This window comes from Euphorbia lathyris, chromosome 9 (genome assembly GCF_963576675.1).
Source record: "Euphorbia lathyris chromosome 9, ddEupLath1.1, whole genome shotgun sequence".
Classification (NCBI taxonomy): Eukaryota; Viridiplantae; Streptophyta; class Magnoliopsida; order Malpighiales; family Euphorbiaceae; genus Euphorbia; species Euphorbia lathyris.
Genome location: NC_088918.1, coordinates 37,627,426 through 37,641,586, shown reverse-complemented (window position 1 = coordinate 37,641,586; position 14,161 = coordinate 37,627,426). Strand labels below are relative to the sequence as shown.

General features: G+C 34.0%; 1 pseudogene; it reads right to left on the bottom strand.

The window, feature by feature from the left end:
- Positions 1-5,724: 5,724 nt before the first annotated feature.
- LOC136207228 (cytochrome P450 89A2-like) lies at positions 5,725-11,824 on the bottom strand (annotated as a pseudogene).
- Positions 11,825-14,161: the final 2,337 nt, after the last annotated feature.

Sequence of the window (14,161 nt, the reverse complement as noted above, 5' to 3'; positions counted from 1 at the left end):
CAAAAGCACTATACAATTGACAACTCTCTCTCTCTCCCTATAGCTACATGTCTATATAGAGAATCTATATTCTTCAGCCAGAATACAAAAATCCAAGTCCTGCATATGAAATCTTATTTTGCCTCGATTATGAATCTATCCATAATGAATACCAGTAGCATCAAGATACAGATTTTATTTAAAAAAAAAACCCAAATAACCACATTAATAGAAAGGAAAAAAACACCCACATTACAATAGGGTTAATACACATATTTGCCCTTGTGTTTTTCCGGAAAAACAGATATGCCCTTGTATCAAATAAACTCACTAAAATCTCCCTATATTTTCCACAAACCTACAAATATACCCTAATCTAACAGACGTGTGATTTGGCACAAACGGCGTGCCACGTATGATGCCACGTCCCTATTTTCATAATTAGATAATTAAAATAGGAATTATGTGGAAATGAATGGCCTATTACACATTTGACCCTAAATTTAGCCAAACCCTAAAATCTTCTTTACTTACGTTTTCTCTCTAAAAATCGGAGGAGGTCGATTCTGCCAAAAGACGAAGGAAGAAGGGGAAGAGAAGTTTGATTCTCTACTACTAAACGATGAAGGAGGAAGCTGATTCTTCAGTGCGGAACGATGAAGGAGGAATTAGCATTTCGGTTTATGTTTTCATAATGTGAATTTTTGCCCTTACTGTGTTTCGGTGTTTGGGGGTTATATGCAGCTTCGGCTTGGGGTAACGGAAACTCTCGGAAACTGATACGAAACGTTTCCGGGCACGTTTCCGTAATTACTAACCAAGGCAAATCTACAAGGCACCTTGGTATATTCAGGACAAACCAAGATTTGCGTATCGTGAGCTTATGCTTGGTAAGCGAGTTCTTTCAGAGAGAAAACAAGTAAAAATGCAAATTTGTTTCCCTGATATATTTATCCTAGATTGTTATTTACTTCACAACATATTTTCACAGATACATCAAGGCATTATTTACCAGTTGATGTCATTAAGAAAGTAATTGAATCAATGTCATATGCTAAATTTATAAGTCAAGCCCACTCTTATTCATCTTACTTCCCTTTTAAATTCTTTTATCATACTGTTAATTGGAGCTTTTTGCTGTATACGTCTACAACTTGTGATATCCAAAATGTATTATTGTTCTGTTACATTTGATACACATTTAATATCTTAAGTAATCAGAAATTCTTTTTTTGTGGTTCAAAGTATTCATCTCACTTATTTTGATGGCATTGCATACTCTTAGTTTATTGTATTTATATTTGCTTTTTTTTACTGAGCAGTAAAATCTCAACGTAGTACATTTTGGCTCTACTCTGTTAGGTTACTAGCTACAAAAATCAAATTTTACTAGTGTTTTAGCTCATGGGAATTTCTATTCTGAATATAGATGGACAGAAAGGTCTTGCTCCATATGAGGTTCGTTGTTTTTTTTCAATTTAATATTTGTTGGCTTGCAGTTTGGACCTCTTTTGTCTTCCAGTATCATCATCTATGTTAACAACACTATCAATGGTTCATCTGTTTTCTAGACATTACTTATAAATGTTTGAACCAAATTTATTATGTCTTGGCTCAACATAGAAATTGAGATTAAGCATGAGCGCAGAAACCAAGTTCAAATTTTTCTCTTTGCATATGGCGTTTTCGTAAGGACTCATTTTACAAAGTCCAATTCCTTTTCTGTTGACTTTTGAGCAGGCAATTGTGCTGCAACAGTTTGGATTCTTCTTGTGATTCAAACTCAAGTATACATGAGTCTTTGCCATTCACTTTACCTGCTAATTGAAGCTATTCCTGATTTGGTGGCAGATAGTTTCCTTGATCATTGAGGCCCTTGCTTGGTGCTTTATGCTCGTCATGATTAGTGTTGAGACAAAAATCTACATCCGTGAGTTTCGATGGTTTGTTAGATTTGGGGTCCTGTATTCTTACAGTAAAAGAATTCTATGATAGGTTTGTCTGTCCCTGTTACTCTACTTCCCATATTTTGCTCTAAACATGATATGGCTTGTCTTGTCTCTACTCTGTATCGCTGGACCTTGTATCAATAAAGCCTAGACTCATAAGTTATTATTCTCTGTGGCCAGCTTTGAATTTTACTAGTGTTTTAGCTCTGCATCAAGCTGTTATTGTGCAGAGAGAAATGCATTGATATTATCCGCTCTTGTTCTGGAGTTATTTCAATGGTGGTTGTGGACTAAATATAATTGTCAAATTTCCTTTTGTGCAATCAAAACTTATAATATATCTTCGCATTCTAGTAAAATTTGGCTGAGTTTTTTTTAATAACAATTTTTTTTTAAGAAGTCTTGTTTAGTATAAAGCATATAAAGAAACACTTCAAGTTTTATTTTGTACATTTTGTTCTAATATAATTATTTTCTATGCAGGATATTGCACTACCCATAAACTTCTTGAGTCCTCTTTTGTCGCTTAATCCTCATCTTATTCAGGTGCCTCTATTTGGGTTTCGTTGCTGAAAAGAGAGGACGTGCTATTCATATATCTGATTTGGAGGAGTTACTCGTTGGTTGCATGCAATTAGAAGTAAGGTTTAGATGCAAAAATAGTTGATGAGAGTTGCATTGTTGCTGTACAGGGCAGATAGAGATTTGAAGTTGGTTAGATTTGTTGCAAGGTAAATAGGGATTGAAGTTGGTTGGATTTGATTTTGGACTTGAATAATACTTGTGTGTAGTCAAACAGTTGTGTATAATATTTGTAACGATTACTAATTTGTTAAAGAATAATAGTGTGTAATATTTATTTGACAACACTTCTCTCGGTAAGACTTCACGTGTGGGGTTTGTTCTTTTTTTTCATCTAAACCTTAATAAGAAAGTAAATCTAAAATTTTAATAAGGGAGAATTTTCGTCAGTAAATTTGTCGGTAGGTCTTTTTTGGCGATAAATTTGAAAATGTCAGCATGTAAAATTTCGTCGTGTGAAATTTTGTCATAAAATTTCGTCGCTAAAAGATATGACGTGGCATTGTTTAGTTGAGCTGGCAATGAGTGGAGATGACATGGAAGCTGAGGTGTTGCACTGTTAGTGCCACTTCACCATTCTGTTAGATAAGGGCATTTTTGCTGTTATTTAAAATATATGAGGATATTTTAGTGGGTTTATTTGATATAAGGGCATATCTGTTTTTCCGAAAAAACACAAGGGCAAATATGTATATTAACCCCATTACAATAATTAATAGATCTCCCTCTTTTCTATACCACTTATACCCAATCCTTTTTTTCCCATAGACCCAAAAAGTATTCCTAAAAAAATCTTCAGTACCTCAGATATAGACGACATGTCATGCATTTATATACATATAATTAATTAATTAAGACCAACTTACTGATACAAAGAAAAGCTGCACCAAAACAGTTGATTCTTGGTAGATTTTTTGCTGGATGAGATGGAAGAGGATCCGAGGTTCCTCTCAGCGCAAATTTTGATTATATATTCTCAACCTTGAATTAAATTAATAGGCTGATATTTCTTAATTGCTGCTGACATGATCTCTCCGATCCAAGCTCCTCTTCATCTTTATAACTTCATATTCCATTCCAGACTTTACCCTTTTTACCCCGTGTTTAGTCGCAGTTAAGGCGGATGTATTTAGTGAGAATTGAACTTGTGTTGACAACTGATCTATAACCTGAACCCAATATAGCTAAAAGAAAGAAAGAGGGAGATGAAATGAAGAAGAAGAGAAGAAAACATGGAGTACAAAGAAAACAAGTATGAGAGAGAAAAGGAGAATTAGAGATAGATGTCTGTTTAATTTCCTAACAAGCTTATAAGATATTCTAGAGAGAAAGGGAGAATTAAGAGAGAGATGGAAGAGTTAGAGAGAGAATAAGAGAGAGATGAGAGTTAGAGAGAGAATGAGAGAGATGAGAGTTAGAGAGAGAAATATTTTTTGAAAATGGAGTACAAAGAAAACAAGTATGAAGGTTGAAGAGAGAGAAATAATTTTTGAAAATGTAGTAGAAAGAAAATAAGGGTGGAGGTTGAAGAAGATGATTTTATAAAGGGTATAAAAGTAATGTTATATTTATTGGGTTAATTTTTTATTTTTAGAAAAGTTAAATTGCTGAGGTGGCGCGTTGACTTCGGGTTGACCGGTTACAATTACCTGTTGTACACTTTAGTGGAAGGTCACCAAAAGGTTGTACATTTTAGTGTGCAAAATTAAAAGTTGTACACCAAAGTGTGAAAATAGGTAAAAGTTATACACCACGTATGTAATTTACCCGAGAAAAAGTATAAAAAGAAATTAATAATAAGACCAATGGTGCTAAAACTTTTAATACAATTGGTTAATATTATGCCTGCCTAGTCTTCGAAATATTGTGGATATTTAATTATTTTTAGTTTGCATATATTATATGAGTAATGAAATTTAGTAGTTATGGAATGGTTGATGAAAAACAAATATAAGATGTTAATGAGCAAAAATACTAATTAATTGTATTATAATAAATAGGAATATAGAACTAAATAAAAAGATAACATATAAAGTTAATAGGGAAAGAATATAATATGATTAATTTAATTATGACGTTTAGCTTAAATTGTATGTATTTTTATAAACGTTAAGGTTAAATTCGTATTATTTTGTAAATGTTAAACCTATGTTGGTGCTATTTTGTACGTGGGGCCTAAATTGATGCTATATTGTAAACGTTAAGCCTAAATTGATATTATATTGTAAACGTTAAACCTATATTGGTGCTATTTTGAACGTTGAGCCTAAATTAAGACTTCCCTAAAACCTTAGGCCTATTTTAGTACCTTATCCCTTTGATATATGGGCGTATGTGTTAAAACAAATGAATATAATGACATATATGTATATTAACCCTACATGTTTTTATTAGTTTTGATATTATTATTTTTCAAAAAAAAAAAAACATTTAACCCGCTTATTCTATGTTATGATTCACTTTTTTTGCTAGAAACGTTAGAAGTTTTAAAGATCGAATAGATTTTTTCAAACAAGTTAAGAAGGAGGGTCATGTATTAAGCAAAGAAAAAATCTCATTGGAGATTGTAAAAAGTGAAACATATTAATTTTCTTATTAAAATGATCAAATTTCATTAGATAATACGAGTACAATGATAGCATGAAAACAGTAAGGAATAAAACTTTACATAAGCATAGATTATGCATAATTCATGATCCACGAAAGTAAGAAATAAACTACAAAGATTAAAAAAAATCATTAAAAGTACCGTTAAAACAAACAATAAATGGAACATATACTGTTTGTCTCTCCAAATTCGTAGAGAAGCAACTGTAATCATGACTTCTTCATTTAAACCATTCGGAATTTTTGGATCCGAATCCTTTCTTTCGCAATCCCGTAAATCTAGTGTTCTACATATAAAATCTACCATTTGATATAGATCAAACAGATTAATAGATATACAGCAAGATATATGAAAACTAACGAGACAAAAATTTAACGAACAAAGAATAAAAAACTAGAAGAATAAAAACGGTGAATGAGAAAGAAGGAAAAGAAGTCTCGTTTTTCCTCCTTAATTAAACAGCAACAAACTCGATGGAGATAAAGTGAAACATATTACTACACACGTATATATGTGTGTTTTATAAGTGATATACTCCGTAGTTGAAAGAAACGATTAAAAGTTGCAAACTCAATAACTCAATGGAATAAAATAATCATAGTAATTTTATTTAAGCCTGGGAGAAATGTGTGCTTGCAATGGATTCTTCATGACGACGGTAAATTCTTGTTTTTCAGAGAGATCAACTTCATCATCATCAACAGCTTTCCACTCATATTTCCATATCAAATTGGCCACAAAATACTGCAGATGAAACATTGCAAAACCATATGCAGGACACATTCTCCTTCCAAAACCAAAAGGCATCATTTTAATCTCTCTACTTCCTGTTATATCAAAATCTTTTCCCATAAATCTTTCTGGCTTGAAACTCTTTGGATCTTCCCATACTTTTGAATCCCATCCCATTTCTGCTATCATAAAGTTTATATTTGAATTTTTGGGTATTAAATATTTCCCCAAAACAACATCTTCTGACACTGAATGTGGCAATACAAAATGCGACGGGCGGGTGTCGCCTTAGCCCTTCTTATGAAGTTCGTCTGCTTTAACCTCTTCTTCTCCTTCTTCAACAACACTTTTGATTTCCATAAATAGCTTCTCTTGAATTTGGGGCAACTTCACTAAATTCGCCATGATCCATTCCAATCCTGTGGAACTAGTATCAGAGCCAATTCATTGCACAAACTCACAATTTCTGTCTCTGTAAGCTTTCTTTTCTGGTCTGGAAGTTGCAGATTAAACAAAGTATCAACATATGATAACATAAACTCTTCACTTTCCTGATTTTGTTCACTCACTTTCTTTCTTGCTCTTATCAATGGAAGCATCACTTCATGTGTTTCCTTCTGAATCTTTATGAACTCCGACCAACGTTTCTTTAACAGAATCTTAGTCAACGCCGGCCAGTAATTAAGTGTCTCGAATTTTAGTTCATTGCTAACAGCACAATGCTCTATCCTCTTGATTTGTTTCTCATCAAGTTTGTTAGAATATATACATCTATCATTGTCTATATTGGTGTTATATAGACAGAGGTTGTCTATATTGGTGTTATATAGACAGAGGATATTAGAGTCTTTAGACATAGAAAGTAAACTTCCTTATTCCGTATTAATTGTAATTGTTTGTATATAAATACTGTAATCCTCTCTGATTCATATATACAAAAATATCTTTCTCTTCATCTCTTTTCAATTTCAGTTAGGTTAATATGGTATCAGAGCTGGGTGGTGGATTCCAAATTCCGGCGACTGGAAATTGAGATGATCGGAGAATGAGAAGAAAGAAACAACAGTACAGATCGTACGCTGATATCGTGAATTCAAGTTTTGAAGAGGTTGAATCAGAATCAAACGATTTTGAATCAAGAAATTCTGATCGTGATTCTGAATCGAGCAATCCCGATCGGAACTCAGATCAAGTTTTCAATCACGATTCAAATCGTAATATACCTAATTCAGAATCAACGATGAATACATCTGGTAATTCATCAAACAACCAGAGCAGTGACAATCCTGGTTTGATGATCGTTAATATAATTCTTGATGGAAAGAATTATAATCTGTGGAAGAGAGCATTGTTGCTTGCCATTAGTGCAAAACGCAAGACAAATTTCACCATGAAGAACGATGAACCAGCAGATCGAACCTCAGATGCACATTTGAAGTGGAAAGAAACAGATGATCTGGTATTCTCCTGGATCTTGAATTCTCTCACCAAAGAATTGGCTGCAGTCTTCATTCATGCAAAATCTGCTCAAGGATTGTGGAAGGAGATAGAGCAAAGGTATGGAGAAAGTAATGGTCCTCTTATCTTTCAACTTCGCAAGGAAATTTGCAGTTCGACTCAAGGAGGTATGTCTTTAGTAGATTTTTTTAATAAGATGAAAATGATGTGGGATGAATATGCAATATTGAAGCCTATTGAAAATTGCACTTGTGGAGAGTCAAGGAAGCTTGCTCAAACACAGATTGAGGATGAACAATTGATGCAATTTTTGTCTGGATTAAATGCTGAGTTTGATCATGTTAGAGATCAAATCTTGATCATGGAACCATTACCTCCTGTTAATAAGGCATTTTCAATTCTTTCACGAATTGAGAAACAAAGAAGTGGAAGCACAAATAACAATATTGCGGAGTTTGTTAATATGTCTGCTGGTGGTAGAAAACAAGGATATAACACTGGTTATAATAGTGGAAAAAGCAGTTATCAGGCTAAGAACAAATCGGATAAGGTTTGTACTTATTGCAGAAAAGAAGGACATGAGCGTCAAGATTGTTTCGGGATTAAAGGATATCCAGATTGGTTCAAAGGAAAGAGGATAACCGGACCAGCCAAACACCAAGCAAATATGACACAAGAACCATCTTCTGAACTCGAAACTCCTTTATCTAACTGTGATTTTGATGATAGTGAGGCATGCAGGAAAGATTCAATGCAGGAAATGTTGCAAAAATTGGAGGTAATGCAAAGGGAGGTTCAGAGAGCCATCAAGGGAAAACAATCAGACCAGGAATTTTCTGCTTTTGCTGGTTTTGCTGGTGCTTGTGCAGGTAATAATTCTGTTCGAAATACTGAAATATATGCTGAATGGATAATAGATTCAGGTGCTACTACACATATGACCTCAAATTTAGGCATAATGACTAATGTTACCAAGTTGGCAAACACAAAAAGGATTTTCCTACCAACAGGAGAAGTACATTTAGTCAGTTTCAGGGGAGAGGTGTTATTTCAGCAGAATTTGTAATTGCATAATGTTCTATATGTTCCCAATTTTAAGCAAAATTTGATGTCAGTTGGTAGATTGTTGAAAGATCAACACATTACAGTGAAATTTTGGGCTGAATATTGCGTTTTGCAGGACCTGAAATGTGAGGAAATCATCGCAGTGGGCAGAATAAAGAATGGTTTATACTACTTGAATGCTGAATCCTTCAATAAAGATGTAATAATGAATTTGTCCAGTCCAAATAGCATGCTTAGCAATAAGTTTACAGTTTTATCTGCAAAAGAAGATTGTTCTGATGTGTTCTTGTGGCATAGAAGACTTGGCCATATGGCTTCAGATAAATTGTCACATGTATTTCAGTTTCCTAACTCTCAGCAATTTAGTCAGTGTGATGTTTGTTTAAGAGCTAAGCAAGTCAGACAACCTTTTTGTAATAGCTCTATCCAATCAATAAAAGTTTTTGATTTGCTACATTTAGATTGTTGGGGTCCTTATAAGAAGACTTCTTTGAGTGGAGATCGATACATGTTGACAATAGTTGATGATTTTAGCAGAGTCACTTAGACTATTCTATTCAAACATAAGGATCAAGTAGCCAGCTTGTTAGAAAATTTCTTAATCCTGGTCAAAACACAATTTCAAATAGAGGTGAAATGTATAAGAACGGATAATGGGACAGAATTTATTGGAACTAACACTCAATCAATTCTTCAGAAGTATGGAATAGAGCATCAGAAAACTTGTGTTTACACTCCGCAGTAAAATGGAGTTGTGGAGCGCAGACACAAGAGTTTGATAAATGTTGCAAGGGCATTATTGAAGGAAGGTTCACTGCCTATCAGGTTCTGGGGGGAAGCAATGCTTCATGCCACAGTGCTATTAAATGTGTCTCCCACTAAAGTGTTGAAATGGAAGACCCCGTATGATGTGCTATATAATAAGGTACCAAATTACACAGATTTGAGAATTTTTGGATGTGCAGTGTATGTTTTAAATGTCAATCCTAAGAGGGGTAAGTTTGACGACAGATCGAAACTGAGTATATATCTGGGTTATTCGGCTGGACAAAAGGGGTGGAAAATGTACAATACAATTACACAGCAATTGTGTACCTCAAGAGATGTCAAATTTCTTGAAAATGTTTTTCCTTATGCAACTAACCAACACAATTTGCAGGAAGTTGCTAATTCTCATAATGGCAATGAGGATTTTAATAACATTTTCAGGTCAATTCCATCGGATGATGAAGAAGTTGAAGTCCTTACTGTAGATAATCATTTGACAGACACATCCCTTATTGGTGATTCAACTTCAACTTTGCCTGTAGAGACAACAGTTGATGCTCCTGCACCCTTGTTACCTTCAATTGCTGCCAACAGGCCTCATCGACAGCATACCAAACCAGGATGGATGAGAGATTTCGTGATTAATCAGATTTCTCATGAAGGAAGCAGTTCCCTTTTGTACAGTCAAGAGCATACAGCTTATATGGCAGAATTAAATAAAGAATATGAGCCAAAGAATTATAATGAAGCCAAAGGGAATCCTAAATGGGAGAAAGCTATGTCTGAAGAAATTGAAGCCTTCGAAAGGAACAAAACTTGGAAGCTAGTGCATCTACCTTCAGGAAAGACAACTATCACTTCCAGATGGATTTTCAAAGTGAAATATGCTCCTGATGGAACTGTTTCTAGGTATAAGCCAGACTTATGGCTCGTGGTTATAACCAAACATATGGAGTGGATTATCATGACAGTTACTCTCCTGTTACTAAAGTAACCACAGTGAGAGTTTTTCTTGCAGTGGCTACGGCCAACAATTGGCCAATCCAGCAGATAGACATTAATAATGCTTACTTGCATAGATCAATTGAGGAGGAATTATACATGGAAGCACCAGCAGGATATGATAGTCAGGGCATGGTTTGCAAACTGGAAAAGTCCTTATATGGACTTAAGCAGGCTGGAAGGCAATGGAATAAAGCTTTCACAAACAAGTTGATTCAATTGGGATATGTGAAATCCATACATGATTATTGTCTATTTACTAAAAGAACAACAGATGGCCACTTCCTTGCATTAATCGTATATGTTGATGATGTACTTATAACTGGTACATCAATGGAATTGATTGCAGAAACTAAAAGAGCTTTGGATGAGTCATTCACTATCAAAGATATGGGAGAAGCCAAGTATTTTTTGGGAATAGAACTAGCAAGATCAGAAAAAGGTTTGCTTATTTCTCAATCAAAGTATATCAGGGATTTGATAAAGGATGCTGGATTGACAGAAGCTCATAGTGTAACTAGTCCTTTTGCATCAGGTGTTAAACTTGATGATGAAGGTTCTCCACTATACACTGAACCAGAGAGATACAGAAGAATGGTTGGCAGGTTGCTTTACCTTGGATTCACAAGGCCTGATATTTCCTTTGCTACACAACAATTGAGTCAGTATATGAGCAATCCAACAGTAATACATATGGAGACAGCAATACATGTGGTGAAATATTTGAAGACGCAGATGGCCACAACTTTGCATAAGATGCAGTTGTACACTTATGTTGATTATGGTTGTGCAAGTTGAAATTCAGAGTATCTCAACTTGAGGGGAGGCTGTTAGAATATATACATCTATCATTGTCTATATTGGTGTTATATAGACAGAGGTTGTCTATATTGGTGTTATATAGACAGAGGTTGTCTATATTGGTGTTATATAGACAGAGGGTATTAGAGTGTTTAGACATAGAAAGTAAACTTCCTTATTCCGTATTAATTGTAATTGTTTGTATATAAATACTGTAATCCTCTCTGATTCATATATACAAAAATATCTTTCTCTTCATCTCTTTTCAATTTCAGTTAGGTTAATAAAGTTTCTCTCCCAAACACATAACACCTAATAAGCAATACATAGCGTATCGAAAATTATCCAAAACGCTAACAGGACCGCCGGAATTCGACTGAGATTGGAAGCGCTGGAGGAGAAATTGCAGAGTCCATTTGCGAGCATGGGAATACGACTTCACCCGTGAAGGATGGAGTATTTCCGATGTGATATTCCGGCGGAGGAGGCGCTAAGTAGGACCGTAAAAGGATGAGCTGATAGTACGCTGATTGCCACTAACAATTAAATTGGTAGCAGTAGGTGCCGGGCGGTTAGAGAAAACAGTCCCGTTCTCAACTAAGGCTTGGTGAGCAAGGGAATGGTCGGCAACAAAGATGCGTGGCTGAGATCCGATGCGGAGAGTGATTATAGGACCGAGCTTCGAGTGAAGGGAACGGAAGATCAATTCAATATCCGATAAAGATTTTTTCGTCCATCTTAAGTGTCCGATGATAGGTACAATATGGGGCCCAGGCGGGAACTTGTTAGCCGGAATCTTGGACAGAGAGAAAAGGTTTAGAAAAGCTCTCAGCAAGGCAGAAATGGAGATGGCCACAACGATGAGCAACCATACTTCCATTTTTCTGAAGAGAAAATATGAGTTTTTATTTGTGATTTTGTTTAAAATGGTTATATGACTATGTCTGCTTTTATACTACTAATAGATCCTCCCAACTTCATTTATTTATGATAAAGACAGCTTTTCCATAATAAGATTCATTTGCTATTAATAAATTAGTCATTAATGAAAGGCCACTCATTATTTAGGGCTAATTACAAATCTAGCCCAGTTAAGAAGGGTCTTTTACATATCTAACCCACTTTGCTTCCATCTTACCAAATTAGACACTTTTAACCATTTTGGATAAAATTACCCTTAGTTCTATTCAATCATCGATCTACTTCTGATTCTTCTACTTCTTCCGCTTCTTCTTCTTCTTCTTCCGCTTCTTCTTCTTCTTTTTCGCTTCTTCTTCTTCTTCTGGTTCTGGTTCTTCTTCTTCTTCGGTTCATTTTCTTCAATTTCTGATACCAATCATTAGCGATTTTTGAGATTATTTACGTATTATGTTCAATTTCCCGTAGAAATGGTATGTTTTTAGCTTATGCGTTTGATTTTCTCGTTGGTCTTGCATCTTTCTTCATCTGTAATGGTATCGTTTCAATTTTCTCTATTTTCCACAATTTTTTTCAATTTTCCTCCATTACTGTCGCATTTGTGACGAAATTTGTCGCATGTCGTCACAAATGCGACAAGAGCTGTCGCATTTCGTCACAAATGCGACAACTCTTGTCACATTTGTGACGAAATGCGACAGCGCTTGTCGCATTTGTGACGAAATGCGATAAATTTCGTCACAAATACGACAGCAATGGAGGAAAATTGAGAAAAATTGTGGAAAATTGAGAAAATTGAAACGATACCATTACAGATGAAGAAAGAGGCAAGACCAACGAGAAAAGCAAGCGTATAAGCTAAAAACATATCATTTCTATGGAAAATTAACTCAAAAATCGCTAATGATTGGTATCAGAAATTGAAGAAGATGAACCGAATAAGAAGTTGAACCGAAGAAGAAGAAGAAGAAGAAGAAGAAGAAGAAGAAGAAGAAGAAAAAGCGAAAGAAGAAAAAAGCGGAAGAAGAAGAAGCGGAAGAAGAAGAAGAAGAAGAAGAAGAAGTAGATCGATGATTGAATAGAACTAAGGGTAATTTTGTCCAAAATGGTTGAAAGTATTTAATTTGGTAAGATGGAAGCAAAGTGGGTTAGATATGTAAAATACCCTTCTTAATTGGGCTAGATTTGTAATTAGCCCCATTATTTACTTTTAGCCTAAATTACTTAACTCCAGCTATTTTTTTTGGCATAATTAGATCGTTTTGGCTACTTACTGTTTATTGTTTCTGTCTGCTGGTTGCGGTTCTTGTTTGCTATTTGTCTTTGAGAAATGTTTTTTTTTCCAAAAAGCAGATATTTTTGTGAAAAAACTATTTTTTAGCTGTAAAAAGCAAACAGAAAGTCTATAACCAAACACCTGCATTTTAAAGTGAAAAGGTTAACATGAGATGAAAAGTAAGTAAACAAAAACTCAATTAATCATTAACTTAAATAATTACTTATTTAAATAAGATGTTGATTGATTTTTCCTTCACTTCGAATTGATGAATATCATTATTTGTTTTGTTGGATACATTAAAGTTCATTATATTTACTTTTCCTAATTTGGGATAAAGTGAAAAAATACATCCCACGTTTAGCCAAGAGCAATTTTATTTCTAATATCTAAAATGGTGCAATTTTACTTCTAATGTTGGTAGTTAAGAGAAAATTTATTAAGAACGTTAACAAGTTAGGTCAATTTCAGATATTATTATAAAATACAGATATTTTGTTCTTATGCTGCATAAATTGCACATGTGTTCATTCTAAAAAAATCGTATGATTTAATAATAAAAATAAAATTTTTAAATTCGGAAAAATATTTGGATATTTTTCCAACTCGTACAAAATACAATATTTTTTTTAATCTTTTTCTCGTTTAACCATATGTTTATGATATGTTACTAACGAGTGATAAAATGACACATATGTGAACTGTAGATAATAAGATTCATGATCGAAAAAACAATTTGATGAATTATTTCTCAAATTCACCAACTTATCAATGTTAGATCAATGTAAAATTGCATCATTTTAAACGTTAGAGATAAAATTACTTCTCGGAGTAATTTTGCACTTTATCCCTACTAATTTTAACAGGAGTTTCATTGATACTTCCATAACAATATTGATATTGATCAATACTTTACTCTATTAGTTTTAACTAATTATTTTATGTTACTTCTAGTTTTAAAATATATATTAATTTTAGATTTAATATATAAATTCACTCTTAAATTTGATATAATTATATCGT